Raw genomic sequence first — 17,763 nt, forward strand, 5'->3', positions numbered from 1 at the left:
GGTTTTAAAACAATGATAATACAAGATTAGGTTAAAAGCAAAAAGTGTTTGTCTTTGTGTCTGTGTTGTTGTCTGCTGTTAGAAACTCATTTAAAGACTATCAGACATTAAAACTTGGATGTCAAAAACAAGCAAGCAAACCATTCCTGCCTTTAGGGGATATGCATGCATGATCTGTCCTGTTCAATGAATCAGCAAGAATAAAGCACTGTTGTATGAGCTACCAGATGTAGAACAAAACACATTTAAACAGAGATCAACACAACAAAGCTGAGAAAACCCAACAAACCTGGATGTCAACCCTTGAGGGCATGATGACAACTCAAAACAGCTAGTGCGTGAGGGACGGTCTCTTCAGTCAAAATGCTCACATATGTTGCTCACACTTCCATTATATCTGTACTGAATGAGCAAATTAGCTTATATAACTTCACAAGTTCACAACAAGGGGAAAAAACCAACGTGGCCAAGAAAAGCAAAGAAAAATGCATGTAAAAGGAAAGTTCACCAGAAAAAAAAAAAGAAAATTGCTTTATTATGTAAACTCCCTCATGTTGTTTTAAATGTTTATGAGTTTATTTAATCTGTTAAACACAAAAGAAGATCTTTTGAAGAATGCTGGTTGATGGAAGCTATCGACTTCCAGAGCAGCAAACAAAAATACTAAGGAAATTAGAGCTACACAATTATGGAAAAATTACACATTGGGATAATTTTTAATACAATTTCACTAGATGAGTTGAATAAATGTTTGTAAAGAATTTATAAGTTTAGATTGATTGGGAACATTTTGTAAGGGAGTGCATAAAATATATTGAAAAATCTAGAAGCATAGATGAATTCAGGGTTTTATTGTTTATTGTTTTCTAAAGAGTCTAAATGTATTCAGGTAAACAGTAATTGAATAATCAAATGTAAAACAATACTGCATAGTCTTCGTTTTATAAACAATTACAAACCGTACATTGTCTAATGCTTTTAAAACCCTCACACAATCACAGGGCTCAAAAACACTTGCAAAATGATCAAGTATAATCCAGACTCAACATGGTGCATATACTCCCGATGTGACTATTGTGAATGATCACATTGCAATATCGATGCTGAAATAATATTTTGTGCAGCCCTGAAGGAAATCAATGGGTTCTGGTATTTTTCAAAATTGTGTTCAACAAGAGAAAGAATCGCAAAAAGGTTTTGAACAATGATGAATTTTCATTTTTAACTATAAAGTGAATGAGAGCTCTGAACATTTGACAAATGCTTTGGAAAACAGCCACCGTCACTGTTTCAGTTAAGCTGCTAATCCTCAGAAATTTTAGCATATTGACTGTTACATAACAGGACATCCACATGTTTTAGGTCAGGATTGATTGCGGCAAATGCAACTGTATTAAATAGAGTGTGACCTGAAAAGGAACTTCTGACAGGCCTTTTGTTCCTCACTGAAGCATATATAGGGATACTTCCCGTTTCCAATCAAGAATAGGAGAACAGAAGTGGCTTCGTGTCTGGGCGGCCAGTGTGATAAAGCTGGAGCTGCTTAGGTGGCAAGCAGGAGGAATTTGACTGGGTGGAGTGAGGAAATGCCATGCTGAAGATACCACAACACTTCAGGTTGGCTGTACACTTAAATCTAGCCAAAGGAAGTACTGTGACAGGCGGAAAAGGCTTGCTTTTTAAAACAACATGTATCTAAATGTATGTCTTTGTTTGTGTGGACTCATTTTCTGCTGCATATTCTGAAATGTTGTGCTGTATTTGGGTGCTTTCATATGACTGCATAATGAACGCTTTTGGATTTGTAGTTTGTTTTGCTGTGAACTTAATCCATTTAAGTAAATGAAACAATTTAGGCATATTAAAACCCAATAAATGAAGAGAACTCAAACCAACTGTGTAGTGTAAAACCCGATAAGTTAAGGCAACTCAAACCATTTGAGGAGACCGATTGCAACAAACCATTTGAGTTAAAAAACTAATCTGTATGAGTACTGTGAACTTACTACATTTAATTTAAAGTAATGAGGTATTTGATTAACTCATTACCTTCAACACCGAGTTCAAAACTCTTTTCAAATGAGGAGAATTAACTTTCAGTCAATTTTGAGTTAACGACACTCAATTCATTTGATAAAGTTGACTGTTTTTTGCAGTGTACACAGTCCGAAATAAAGGTATTGAAGCTGTCACACAAATTTGCACCTAAAGGAGGTATACAGTGAGGTATGAACCTTTAGGTATGTACCTTTTGAAAGGGTACTTCCCCAGTGACAGCTACGCTATCTTTATTTCTGAGAGTGTATGTGTGAATTCCAGACATATAAAGGACTTTTACACCCTTTAAATGATAAGCGTAAAAATACCAGCTAATTCAAAGCATGAAGTTCAGTCAGGGCACATCTGTGAAACAAACAGAGGGAAGGGCAAATCCTCTGAAGGGCTGCTAACCACTACAAAGAGCCTCAGCTGCTGCCCAGCCCCATCTCAAACACTGACTACAACCCACAAGAAAGAGAAAGAAGAGGCCCACACACTGTAAACACACACACACAACCATTTCAGGAGGCTAATTGTGCATTTGTCAGATACTATAAAAAACAAAAAAAAGTTCAGAAATAACAAAAGTCTTCTCTGTATACTCACTTTCTCCTATACACACTTTCATTGTCAAATTCATTCATTTCCTCTATTGGAGGTAAAAAAAGAAAAATCATGGTACACAGTTTGAGAAGTGGCAAACAAATAAAGGAATATAAATGCAAATTTTTCCCCATGAAAGTATAATCACCTTAGTCTTGAATGCTGGCTCGTCAATACAGTTGTGCGTGCTATTGTTCAGCTGGTCTATAAATTGCAGAATTTGCAGGAAATAGGCCTTAGGTATCATATTTTTGATATAAATATAGGTATATATTTAAAATGATGGAATTAATAAAATTACACTTTTGGATATGAAAGTAAAAGCACCAATATGTGGCCGGAGTCACTGACTATGTTTACATTGACATCAGTAATCAAATTATTTGCCTTTATCTAAATAATATAATAATATGATTAAGATGTTCACATGAGTTTCTTTTTGAATGTTCATTTCATGATCCCATTTTGCATGTTATAGCACATAATTCAATTAACATTATTATTAACACCATGCTATCCACATTTCCTTTTGAGTTTTATGAAATTTCATTTTTAATTTGTTGAAATCAAATGCAGTTTGGCACTTTAACTTTTATTCAGGAACATGTCATACGTGACTCGATATGTGCAGAAAATAGTGTCAAACAATCGTTTGTGTATAGACTATGTCTCAAAATGCAGGGAAAATCCTACACGTCTGTCCTGCACTTCCATATTGCGACTAAAATACTGGCATACTCCACGTCTTAGTTTATTTCTGTTTAGTTTGATTATGACCTTAATCAGATTAAACTAATCAAAAATGGCTTTTTACACAGTAAACTCTTAATCAGAGTGTTGTCTTTATCGATTAAAATCAAATTATCGGTTTCCTTGTAAACATACTTGTCATAAAAAGAGAGTATTTGAATCATTTAAGCAATTCATTCAAAACTGCAGATTCATTTTCTTTAGCATCCATAGCACCATGGTGCTCACGGCGACCCGAGTTCAATTAGAGGCTCGAAGTCTTATGTCAATCCTTCTCCTCTCTCTGCTCCCTATGTATTCCTGTCTGTCTTTTACTATCCTATCCAAATAAAAAAATAAAACAAGTAAATAAATAAAACTGTGGATTTGTTTGGAAGATTTGTTTGTTTATTTATTCATTTTTGAAAAATACAGCAGAAATGCAACATAGGCTCATTCTGAAAATGTAGCTCTATATACGTTTCTGGAGATCGCAAATTATACAGCCAGAGCTACGCATGACTGCATTTTGTCTTTAAAACGAACGCTACGGGGCGGTATGATGCTGTTGCTTTTCGCGCTTACCAGCTGACCGCTTACCGGCATGTGGACGGCTTTCCTGCTGTTACCAGTTTGTAAAGTTAGCTCGACAAATACATCAGAGGACTTGACACGCAGATCGGAGTTGACCACGATGACAGAATTCGAGTCCGGTGAAGAACGATTCCAAAGAGCAGGTAAGACAAAAAACAAGCAAAAAATAAAATAAACAAGTAAATAACAGCGAGAATGTGGTGAAATCTAAACACGTGTTAAAAATCAGGGGGTTTTCTTTTTCCGGGTAGGGAAGGGAAGGGCTTGGGTGGGTCAATCTGTGCTTTTCAAGGGGTGGGGGAATTAATCGGTTAGTCAGTAAGTCAGTGAGTTAGTCAACAGCGGCCTCTAGTGGATTTATGCAAGAACAGCAGGCATGAATGGCAGTTGTGAGAGAAATTTGAGCTATCAAAAGAGGTACACAGCAGCCTCTGGTGGATTCGCGAAAACAAAAACTTTTTAAAAATTAAGCTCCTGGCACATATTTGGTGCACTCTAGAAATGTATATAGTGATACGTAATCAGAATGAACCTGGGTTGCAGAAAAGCCATATCCTGAGTGTAAAATGTAAGCACTTTATATTAGGTTCATGTTTATTGAACAGATGCATTATACTGATGTTTGTGAAAACAATAAATTTTTTTTAATATTTCTATGTTTTAATATGAAGATGGGTACAACATACAAAATTGTGAGAGAAAACATTACCTTAACCCCACATTTAAATGATGATAAAAAAGCTGGAAAAAAAGAACAATGTACATTCAGAAAAAGAACTAAATATAAAACTATATTCTGTTATAAATACAACCAACAAGGGACTTTTATTGACGCATTTCTTGAATTGGTCTTTTTAATTAATTTAGCTGGTATTTTTGCCGTAGGCCCTGGTAATTTCAGATCAAAGCAAAAAATACCACAACTGCTCTGATCTTAGTACTTTAATTTAAACAAACCTACTCATCAGCCCCAAATCTAAACAGCCAATTATTTCAAAGGGCTTGTGTGCATTAACTGAAAAGCAACAAAAACCCACAACACAAATAAAAAAGTGCAATACAAAATCACATTCAAGCATTTCAGAATCTAACATTAGACAACGACTTCTTGGTTTTCACCCAAAAAGACAAATATACAGTAGATTCATTTTTGAACACATCAATTTTTGCTAAAGTTTGGGTCCTGCTGTCTCCAGCACATCCTGTTTGCTCTGAGCAGTGTGTGACCATGCTAACATGCTCCACATGTCCACTGGCAGCAAGTTTCTCTAGGCTCATCAGCTCCCTGGAGATGCTTCATTTCTAAAGTCAGCTGCAGCCCGTGTGATCTGGCCCCCGTCCCAGGACCCCTCCACTGCCTACAAATCAAGCAGCTCTCTCTCTCTCATACACACACAAAATATAAATCAACATAAATATTCCACACACTGCACAGAAAGCCCATCAAACACATATGAAAAATCATTAGACACACTGATTCAATTAAAACTATACTTTCATTGATGCTTATTTATTGAACTGGGAGATTTTCAATTAGACCACATATCAATAACAGTAACTCTCTTCTTGTTATTGATTATTAATGATAAGGTAGAAGTACAACATGTCAGAAAGAATAATCAATGTATTGATACTTCAAGCTGGTGAGCTTTAGACTAATAACATCTTCAAAAAAGAGCAATGTCTCCCCCTAATGGACAACTGTCAAACGCTACTCGCTACACCGGCTAAACGTTAAGCTTAAATACAGAAACAAAAGTAATATATCTCTGCTTCCTAAAGCATGAGCTAACCGAATGAGCAACACACCACAACATTTTACAGTAATAAAAGGTCAAATAAAGCTTTAAGGTTGAGCCAGAGCAGCAGCAAGCAGGGCGCCAGCTAGTTTAGTGAGGTTTTCTTTCCAGCGAGGGAAAAACCAGCTGTCCTGGAGAGAGAAACTGAAACAGCACACAGACACTTTTGACTGTCGCATGTGGAAACATCCGTCTAAAAATCAGTGAACTATATTTAACTATAGTTAACTATTTAACTAAGTTCAAACTTTACTAGCGGCTATATCATGCTTGCTACATGCTATGTGTCTTAAATAAATATGTACATAAAATAAGCCTTTTAAGCATCCTGGAGGTTGCAAGGGCAGCTTTGGCATTGGACCCACCTTATTTATTCATGTTAGCTGTTTATCTTTTAGCAGCATATAACTATGTCCTTGGCAAGTTGTAATATTAAATAACATTATTTAATAGGTGAGCTAAAATTAATACCTAAACAAAAGAAAAGTGATTATAAAAACACTGACCTAGAATTTAAGAAGTTGTGTTGTATAAAAATGTGATTAGGCCTATGTAGCATTCATATTATTACATAGTGAATATATAGTCAAACATAAATGAAAATATCATGTCACATATGAGTGACTGCATGCTGAAGTTGCAGATGAAAATATTCTAATAGCATGATCTTCAGTTTCTTGTAAAATGTTCTGCATCATAAAACCATCATAAATATTGACACAGTATTGGTTTCTCTGTATGTAGCCTATTTGTTTTGCATTTTCTGTACATAAATGTAGAGTAGCTGTTGACTTGCAATTTATGAGTTACCAAAGACTTGATACTTTTGGTAAAGGTTTTATTTATCTTAAAAAGTTCTTCAATTTTCTACTCAAGAAAAAAAACATCACCTAACAGTGAGTAAATTAAAGACATTTTCATTTTTGGTTAGGCTAACTATCTTTTTAACATATCTGAATAGCCAGAAAATCTGTTTCTCGACAGCACCATAAAGGCCCAGAAGCTCACATATACATTAAGATTGGTTAATGTTCTAGTCCGATCTTGCTCACAAAGACAGACTGAAACAGCTCATCCAAGATGAGTCAACTGGATGAGAATAGTAAAGTCACAGTCAGTTCTCACACTTTGCACTCTGCATTACATAATTCAGCTTCCTCAGAAAGACTCCCATACACATGATGTGAACAATAAGGGAAATTCTTGTCTTTCCGATGGAAGCAAGATAAGAGAAATTTAACAAGTTAAGTTGGCCAAACTGCAGTGTGATGCAATCATTCTGCCACACCATCACCTTATTATAAGAGTAAATTTAGTGCTCATAAGAGATCATTTAATAGCTCATGAGAAACAGGGCTCTTAAAATAAACCAAGAAGTGTGTTAATGACATAGATAAAAATACTCTGAACAGGACAACTGGGGTGAACCTTATTTATTTATTTCACTGAAGTGACTTTTAACAGTTGCTAAAAAGCAATGGGTTTAGTGTTCATTTTGGTTTAATCCATGGTTACTCTTGTTGAATTACTGGTGTCTGAGCTCTAAACATCAACAACAATTACTGATATAATGAAACAGACCAACCAAATCTCAAATATTGTATGGGTTGGATGGATGTGTGGGTAGAATGGAGGAATGGATGGATGGATGGATGGATGGATGGATGGATGGATGGATGGATGGATGGATGGATGGATGGATGGATAGGATGGATGTTTGGGTATAGATGGGTGTGTGGGTAGGATGGAGGAATGGATGGTTGGGTATGTAGACAGACAGACAGACAGACACAGACAGACAGACAGACAGACAGACAGACAGACAGACAGACAGACAGACAGACAGACAGACAGACACAGACAGACAGACAGACAGACAGACAGACAGATAGAGATGGATGGATGGATGGATGGATGGATGGATGGATGGATGGATGGATGGATGGATGGATGGATGGATGGATGGATGGATGGATGGATGGATGGATGGATGGATGGATGGATGGATGGATGGATGGATGGATGGATGGATGGATGGATGGATAGATAGATAGATAGATAGATAGATAGATAGATAGATAGATAGATAGATAGATAGATAGATAGATAGATAGATAGATAGATATTTTTCTTCGCTTCTTAACATACAAACATGAAAGGGAATGTGTATTGATGCAATAGCTTATAAAACATACATTTCTGTGGCACTAAATACCCTTTTGTAACACAAAAATAGCTAAACATATTTATTCTGAAGACACTATCTAAAGTGACTTCCAAATAAGGAAAAATCAACTATTTGAGAGTGACCTGTGGACAAAGTGCTCATGCATACTCCAAGTTAATAAATGTTTAAAAATACCTGACATTCTTAAAGTGTGTGAGCAAACAAACCAACCCCCTGTGGACTCTTTAAAGTGATTAGGCTGTGAATAAATTACGAGTTAACTCTCACTATCACACCACAGTCTAGAAATGACCCAGGTCAACTACAGCAGTGCTCTGAAAACAACTGTTACAAAACAGAGACATTTAATCTCATCATCGTGGAATAAAAATACTCACACACTTGTTTATGAGTACAGACAGCATTAAAGCAAAGCAGATCAGGGTGGGTTATATGGGGATTAATGTTGTTTTTAGCCACTGAAGACATTGTGAGTGAAGCATCAGAAGTTCATTGCTGTCAGTTTGATGTCTTAAGTCACACTGCTAGACAACATGACCAACATGTTCATATGACATCGGTGTGCTACATACTTTTTACGTCTGACGTCACACATTTCAGTTTTCTTCAGACACCAAAAGCGAACAACAAATAGCACTAATATATGCTCACGCTGTACTGTAAAACTATTAGAAATCATGATCATAATGAGGGCTGCATGATATTGGGAAAATTTATAATTTACAATTTTATTACACAGCTCTCTGGAAAACTTGATTCTGATTGGTTAGTCATGGCATTCCAAGGTGTGTTATTCCCAGATAGCAACCGCTGAAAGTAATAACATCATCACTGAATATGTTCACATTTATATTTGTATGCTTATTTGTCTCACCACCATTTTTAAGTTTGGCACCAGCGAATGATTGACTAATCCGCTTGTTAAGTGTGACGTCACGCGAAGCGGCTTCCGGGTCCAAGCGCTCTATTCAAATGAATGGGGAGACTCATGAAATGGTAATAATAAATGTTTACAAAGCGATTTAAGGCTTTCGAAAAACACGATCGCAGTATATATGTCCATGCCTAATATCCGATGGCCAGAAAATTATAACATTTTTTATAAATTGTAAAATTTTTGGTATTTGTTATGCAGCAAGCCCAGAGATTGTTGTGTACACTATGATTTTATATAAAATGGAAAAAAAAAAACCTGGAAACAGTAATACATACGTCACAAACACGTCACCACTTAACAAGTGGATATGTAGGTTATTGTAGGCCACCTTTTAGCTGTTTTTTGTTTGTTTGTCAGCTTTGCGTTTAATCGGAGATGTAATAATTGTGGCTCAGAATAATGTTTTGGGTCTAATCTTTATTTTTGTTGCAAGTGGCTGTATAATAAGCAGGATAAAGTATAAGAGCTGTTTTTTGCAGAAAAAAAAGCCTTTCAGTCTTATACAACACTATGAGACTGAGGAGCTTTAATCCACTAAAAAACATCAGGGTGTACTTTATTCCACTTATTTCACAGCTATTTGCCATAAAACATAATCAGTCACAAGATGCCGCCAAACGGTCAAAAACAAAAAGCTTACAGAGACTAAACCAGATGAACAAAGCAAAGACTGACCAGTATATCATTTTGGAAATAACCGATATCACTTTTTTACAAACCAATAAAAGTATGAGTATTTTAATTTGTGTACTCACTGATACTGAGTACAGTTTCCGATACTTCTTAGATTTGGTTTTATTGAAAGTGCAAATCATTTGAAAGGAGTTTTTTTTTGCCTGTAGTAAGGATGAACACTAAACTCTTTAACAGAAGGCTGTTCCAAATCAAAAATATACATACAGTGTTGATAACCCTTAAATCTAGACCTATTCGATTACAGATTAAGCATGTACATTTATGGGCGTGATGGACAAAAGTTTCCATTAGCTTCTGTTTCTAAATTTTCTGTCTCTAAAAGTAAGGGGGCATTAATCCACTTGACAGGTCATCAAAAAGTAGGCTACATGATGTTTATTTATGATTGGGTCATGAGTGGATTTATTTAGTCAACTATATAATATTGGGTCTTTATGTAGTCAACTATATAATAGTTTAGATTTTTTACATATAATGTTCCATTACTTAAAATGTCTTTGACTTTTTTATTTGTAGTTCATATATAAAATGAGCGTTAGCTTGTTTTACTGTGATCATTGTGCAAGGATCATATTGCATATTCGGTTTATTCTTCAGTAGCCTTAAAATGCATTTTATAAACAGATTGTTTATAAGGACTAAGCTCTTAACATATAATACATTCATTAATACATTAAGACATTGACGTCAGGCATAGGACAACAAATCACATCCACATAGTGAAATACTGTCGAGTGGTATCACTGCATGGTATCGGCATTTCAGATACGATAAGAGTACAAGTATTTTAAAAGTAGCCACCTGATTTTGGTCAGGTGAGGCGTATAAACAAGCAGATACAATAAACATGAATGTATATGAATCTGAATGTTTTTATGACGGTCAAGGTGATTCAAATATCCTGTATGACCCAGTGTTACTTCACAGTTGTAATCTCAGGATAACATACCTTGGAATGTCACAACTGACCAATCAGAATCAAGAAATTCAGACAGCAGTATAATAATCTGCAATAACAACTGCCTGGATGTACTTTATCCCTTGCTTAAAATATGGTTGCTCAGAGAACACAGTGATTTTGCAAAAGATTTACTGTAATGTGTGATATGACAACACAGTGATCATAAACAGCTGTTGATACCTTGTCTTCAATACGTCAAAACCCCACAAGCGTGGTTGAGTCTGACAATAGTTGGTGTATAGAGTTGTTTCAGAACAAACAGAGTGTGTCAGATCTGCACATACAGGTATGTAATGGCTTGAATCATGTCCAGGAGTGACGTAAAGGCAATGTCTCTATGAGAGAGCTGTGGTCAGTCGTCAACGCTTTCAGAGAACAACTCTGTGTGTAAACAATAATGTACTGAAGCACATAGTGGCTCAGAGTTTCACGGACGAACAGAAGAGCAGATTCCATCAAGTCCACTGGGTAAAACACAACAAGAACCTCACAGTGTTTACAATTCAACTGTTTACTTGAAACATTTCCTTGATTCACAGACCCATGAACACTTCAATGCTGGGAAGAAACCAACCAAAAGTGCCGGCAATGTTTACTACTCTTCCAGTAAGCTGAAAGTACTTCAACGGTTTTCAAAACAAGGCCATTTTACAAAAAATAACTACTACTACTAGCAAAACTGCTGTTTTTGTGTCAGACAATATTAGGTCTCTGAGCAATACATACAGAAGGATCCAGGTCAATTCGCGAGAGTTTAATCAGTGTTGTCAGATTGGTAATGTCAAAGTTTCATACCAGAACCTCAAAATTATGGTATTTGGAGGGAAATTATCATACACGAGTCAAACGGAGAGTATACAGCTATTATCTAGACAAATAGCGTTTTGACACAACATGCAAATTACCACAATAGATAAAAAAGGCTTACCTTCAACTGTAAAAGTGTTATAATGTTAAAAAAAAAAAATTCTTTGAGTTTTTTTGTCTCATTTTTAGTGTAACTATACAAATTCTATATTTCTAGACAAAAAATACCGTCTTGTCTTTTTACAGTGTAGTGCCCTGAAACAAACATTTTGGATAATGGGTAAAAAAATCTCAAAACACTGACATTCACATGGCTACAGTACGTGGATTGGCAAATGGCACAAAAATGCATACTTATGTGGAAAGGCAAAATGCCACTTTTTGGCATCAATGATGTCACTACCACATGACCAAAAGATGATGGAAGAAACCCACATGTAACAGCCAGAAACAACAACAATAATGGATTTCAGAGCTGTGTTTGTACTGCATGCTAAATGATGTAATATAGCCTAACGACATCATCAAAATAATAAAAAATACAACAAATGAGAAATAAATGACAGAAAAAAATAAAAACAGACATTAACTCTAAAAATTATAAATATAATAAAATAAAATAAGATTAAAACTTGTAGATTATTTATATAAGGCAAATGCATTGATTACTATAATATTTATTTATTCATTAATTTTCTTTTCGGCTAAGTCCCTTTATTAATCTGGGGTCACCACAGCGGAATGAACTGCCAACCTATCCAGAAAATGTTTTATGCAGCGGATGCCCTTCACTGAAAAACATATAAACACACTCATTCACACAGGTACACTACGGACAATTTAGCCTACCCAATTCACCTGTACCACATATCTTTGGACATGGGGGGAAACCAGAGCACCCGGAGGAACCCACCCCAACACGGGGAGAACATTCAAACTCCACACAGAAACGGCCAGTGACCCAGCTGAGGCTTAAACCAGCGACCTTCTTGCTGTGAGATGAACGTGCTACCCACTGCACCACCGTTCAGCCCCTACTATAATTTTATTACTAAAATATTACTGTACATATATCTTGCAGCCAGTTTAGACCAGTAATTTCTTCGTCTCAGAGTATATAGTTAAGTTATTTGAAATCATTTAGACTAATGAAATAATTATTTATTGTTTCTCTCGCTCTCACAACTGTGTGTGCAGTAAGCTGCGAAGCCAAGCAAAAGTAGGCTTAAGTAAAATGGTAATGCAAAAACACATATGATTAACGACAGCTTTAAAAAGCAAAAGTGGAAGGTCCTTTTCTGCTGGAGATCCTGTTGACCTAACAAACTAAATAAAATAGTCATAAAAAACACATTAAAAAACCTTAAAAAACAAACTTGTTTATACCGTAGGAACAGTATAACAGCAAATGTTGGCGGTTTTAAAACCTTGACTTTTCCAAACCCCAGTAAACATTGAAAACGGTTATCATCCAATGCCTAGTTAATAATAGAAAAAAAAAAACTGTCACTAAGTATACTTTGTCAGGCCCCTGGGCGAAGGTATATTTGGTATATAAGGTATACTGGGAAGCACTGATGTTACATAATCTAGATTTCCCGTTTCCACCTGGATTTCCTGAAAATATTCATGTATGAATTTAAAACTTTTGAAAATAAGCAAAAGAAAAAAAATGAATAGTTGCTGTCATGGAGTAAGACAGTAAGATTTCTTAATGTTTTGAAAGAAGTCTTAAGTTCATCAAGGCTGCATTTACAGATTTTATAATGCTTTTTTTTTTTATGTGATACAACGGTGCCTCAACTCTCCACTCTTCAGTGTCACATAATCCTTCAAATATCATTCTAATATGCTTATTTGATTCTCAGGAAACGTTTCAATTTATGATTATAACAATGGCAGTAAATACCAAACTAAAACCTTTTCAAAACATTACTTTGCAACAATAAAGACATAATTCACTCCAAAGGAAAAATAAACCCATCCTTCATCTGATCCAACACCATTCGACTTTCTTCTCAGAAGAAGACATTTTAAGATATTTTTAAACCTGTAACCAATCATTTCCAATCATATTTTTATACAATGGAAGTCAATTGTTACATGTTTTCAGATTTGTTCAAAATATCTTATTTTGTGTTATAAAGTTAAATGTTTATAACCACTTGAGGGAGAGTAAATAATGAGTAAAACTGAAATTATGCCTTTAACATGAAGTAGGTGCAGTTTACGAGAAATATCTGAAGATGAACTCAGCCTACACAAACACAAGTGAGCACAACTTGTATGACGACAGCGGTTGTTGTTATAGCAGTGATTTGTTCAGAACTGTGTATGGACATGCCACTGCCAAAATACACAGTGTGTGACTCACATCCTTCTTTCTACACAGACAGGTATGCCTGAATGAAATGAGTCCCCTTCGGCTGAACTCAAGTGATTCAGAAACAGTTAATGACGTTAACAAAAGTCTGGGTCTCCGCTTTGTTTCATCCCTCTATATCTGAAAGACGTTCCTTTAAGCTACAAGACAAACACACTCAAGCTCCCGAATAGAGCAAGGTTAACGATTCTGGAATGACAGCGTGGTTTAGATAATGAGTCTGTGCCTAAGATAACTTTTAATTTAACCTAAAAAAGCAGATATTCAAGTTGTCAGTATGAATTAAATTCTGGTTTTGTTTTTGTTATTTTGACTGCAGCAACCAGTGAAGAGGTCAAGTAAAAAGTGAGGTAAGCTAATGATCTCGGCATTAGTCAGCACACACTTTACTGAAATGCTGTCAGTACATGTTTGAAAGGATGAGGTAAGTGAAATTTGTCAAGCAAAAAGTTGACACATGAGTTTCATTATTAACAAACACTGTTTTCAGTGCCTGTGAATGAAATGATAACGTAAGTAATGTTCACAATAATATAGCTCTTTTGTTTTGAATGTAAAGGGCCATAAACCCCCCTCTTTCCATTCAAGTCTACCTCAGAATTTTTTCAAAAAATGCTCCGAGATGGGCGTGAAGCACTGCAAGCGGAAGGAGGAGTTGTCGTGGTCAGCAGAGCAGGGGAGAAAGAAGGGAGCGAATGTCAGTTGGCTCATAAAATGAGACAAACCATGAGGAAGAGACCCATGATTTTGTAGTTTACAAAGTGAAAATGCAAAAAAATAAACAACAAGTAATTTAATGTCCTGCTTCATTTGTTATTCATAATTTATACACATATACACAACTACAATTCGTTATATCATTATAGAGAGAATCCTGTTCATATAAACACTATAAATGAGAAGGACTTCTTTCCTCCTGAATCCCTGGGTCTAAATGCAGACACAGTGGATAGCAGTGCAGCAGGTCTCTTTCCATGTCTATTCCAATTATTAGCCCTGCCCGTAATCTGGAGGATTTTAAATATAGGCGAACACAGCAGCACGGATATAGGCAATGTGTCTGAATAGTAACAAACTCAACTTATAAAAGACAAAGTCTGTCATACTCCAATGCTCATACAGCTCTCCCGACAAAAATGCTTGTTGTAAACCAACAGCTTTGCTGTATTGGCACTGACAGAATCACAAAGAAAAACATGCAACAAACCCCGTAGATCACAGGTGTCAAACTCAGTTCCAAAAGGGCCGCAGCTCTGCACAGTTTAGTTCCAACCCTAATTAAACACACCTGATCAAACCAATTGAGTCCTTCAGGCTTGTTTGAAACCTACAGGTAAGTGTGTTGGAGCAGGGTTGGAACTAAACTGTGCAAGGCTTCGGCCCTCCAGGAATTGAGTTTGACACCCCTGCCGTAGATCATGGAAACAAACACATACGGCCCTTCATGAACAGCTAAATAATGTGTGCCATGCACAGATGTGGTCTCACCCAGTCATTGAGTCTCACAGCTTTACCTTCGGAAAGCATGTGCTCTCATGATTAATAAAGCAGCATGGTCTTCTCATTGTAAACTCCACTATGAATAATAATGAGAAATTGATGCATAATCACTAGCAGTTTCGTGCTACGTCACCGATTTTGATCCCACCCAAAAAATTTATTTTAAACCCAGAAGATAAAATTAGCAGACAAAAGCTCAAAAATTATCCAGTTTTCACCACAACTAAAGCTGACAGGTACTAACGTTGTCTTAACTGGTGCTTAACACACACAAATCTTAAACCTGTAATAAGAATATTAATATTTAAAAGGCTATCGGTATTAACTCTATTTTGCCTGTTTTGTTTTTGTTGGTTTGTTTGTGACACTCACACGGTATTCGTTGTTTTCCATTTTATGAATCATCAAAGAAGCGCTATAGAAATCAAACTAAACTGATGACACACCACTGCAAGAGACTGAGAATAAAATTGGCTTGTGGTCATGATGCAAGCCGGAAGATACTAATACCCTGCCTTCATCATCCTAACCAGGAAAAACATCACATGACATGTTCAACTGTATGAATAATGTGCCTGTCAGCTCTGCACAAGTGTGATAAGATAAGAGTGAACCGGACATCTTGATGTCCTTGAGCACAAGCACAAGACCTGAGTCCTCAAACTATTTGACATCCTGCTGTTGTGAACATCTGAGCCTCTATTCATTTTTTGGATGAAAACATGCCAATACTGAAGGGTTTATCAGCAAAGTCAATGTCAGCTAAACACTTGGACTGTTTCCAATGTCTAACATACAGTTAAAACTCTTTAACATGCACTTTAGGAATTGTATTTATGTTTGACCAATTTCTGTGTTCCTGACATAATTCTAAGCAACTTTTTAAAACAACTGCATATGTCTACATATGTCACCGGGTTATCCTGTCACCTGTTCATGCCTTTGTGACATAATATATGTCACTCGCTTTCCTTTGGCTTTATCCCTGATTTATGAGGCATCACCACAGCAGAATGAACCACCAATTACATGACTGAAAATAAAAATATGTAATGTAATGTAAAATGTATTGTAATGTGTGTATTTATGTAGCACATTTATTGTGTATGGCCATACACCCTAATCACTTCACAATCATGATGGGGGGTCTCTTCACACCACCACCAATGTGCAGCATCCACTTGGATGAAGCTAAAGGCAGCCACAGGACAATGCCGCCAGTGTGCTCACCACACACCAGCTAATGGTGGAGTGGAGAGACAGCGATACAGCCAATTTGGTGGATGGGGATGATTGGGAGGTCATGATGCATCTCGCTATTAGTTTTACTCGATCTTAGTGCGGCATTTGATACCATTGACCACAATATCCTCATAAATCGCTTAAAGTCTACAGGTGTCCAGGGACAGGCTCTACAATGGTTTAAGTCTTACTTAACTGACCGCTACAAGTTTGTGAATCTTAATGGACAGCCTTCACAAATCTGCCCAGTAAAGTATGGGGTGCCTCAAGGATCAGTTTTAGGCCCTTTACTGTTTACAATTTACATGCTACCTCTGGGAGACATTATTAGAAGACATGGGATCAGCTTTCACTGCTATGCAGATGATACTCAATTATATATTTCAACTAAACCTGACAAGACGTCTGAACTTTCTAAACTAACTGAGTGTATCAAAGACATCAAAGACTGGATGACCAACAATTTTCTTCTCTTAAACTCCGACAAAACAGAATTATTACTTATTGGGCCTAAATCTTGCACACAGCAGATCTCGCAACTCAATTTACAATTAGAGGGATACAAAGTTAGCTTTAGCTCTACTATAAAAAATTTGGGTGTCATATTAGACAGCAATCTAACTTTTGAAAATCATATATCCCATGTCACAAAAACTGCCTTCTTTCATCTGAGAAATATCGCTAAATTACGTAATATGCTATCCATCTCAGATGCAGAAAAGCTAGTCCATGCTTTTATGACTTCGAGACTGGATTACTGTAATGCTCTATTTGCTGGCTGCCCAGCATCCTCTATTAACAAACTTCAATTAGTTCAAAATGTAGCAGCCAGAGTTCTGACCAGGTCTAGAAAATATGATCATATAACCCCAATTTTATCCTCCTTACACTGGCTGCCCGTTAAGTTTCGTATTGAATTTGAAATATTACTTCTCACCTATAAAGCTCTAAATAATCTAGCTCCTGTTTATCTAGCCAACCTTCTGTCTCGCTACGAACCAACTCGCTCTTTAAGATCTCAAAATTCAGGGCTTCTGGTAGTACCTAGAATAGCAAAATCAAGTAAAGGAGGTCGAGCCTTCTCTTTCATGGCTCCTACACTCTGGAATAGCCTTGCTGATAACGTCCGAGGCTCAGACACACTCTCCCAGTTCAAAACTAGATTAAAGACCTATCTGTTTAGTAAAGCATACACTCAATGCATCACCTAGCGGGTTCCACACTGGCTTCTGCATCTTGCTTATATACACTATGAACAGCAGCTACGCTAATTATTCTCTTTAT

At 36.4% G+C, this 17,763-nt stretch overlaps 1 protein-coding gene and 2 long non-coding RNA genes across 5 annotated transcripts in view; 1 reads left to right on the forward strand and 2 right to left on the reverse strand.

The window, feature by feature from the left end:
• The window catches only part of LOC147844337 (uncharacterized), a 528,347-nt gene that overhangs the window by 367,095 nt on the left and 143,489 nt on the right, over positions 1–17,763 (forward strand). The window lies entirely within an intron of this gene.
• The window catches only part of rtkna (rhotekin a), a 149,003-nt gene that overhangs the window by 115,713 nt on the left and 15,527 nt on the right, over positions 1–17,763 (reverse strand). The gene's annotated exons all lie outside the window — the stretch shown is intronic.
• Positions 4,200–7,705, reverse strand: LOC147844342 (uncharacterized). The gene is made up of 2 exons (XR_015491681.1): positions 6,391–7,705; positions 4,200–6,093 (listed from the first exon to the last, which is right to left on the reverse strand). It is a non-coding gene; the product is annotated as an uncharacterized LOC147844342 (long non-coding RNA).

Source organism: Danio rerio, chromosome 5, assembly GCF_052040795.2.
Source record: "Danio rerio strain M-AB ecotype USA chromosome 5, GRCz13ab, whole genome shotgun sequence".
Lineage (NCBI taxonomy): Eukaryota > Metazoa > Chordata > Actinopteri > Cypriniformes > Danionidae > Danio > Danio rerio.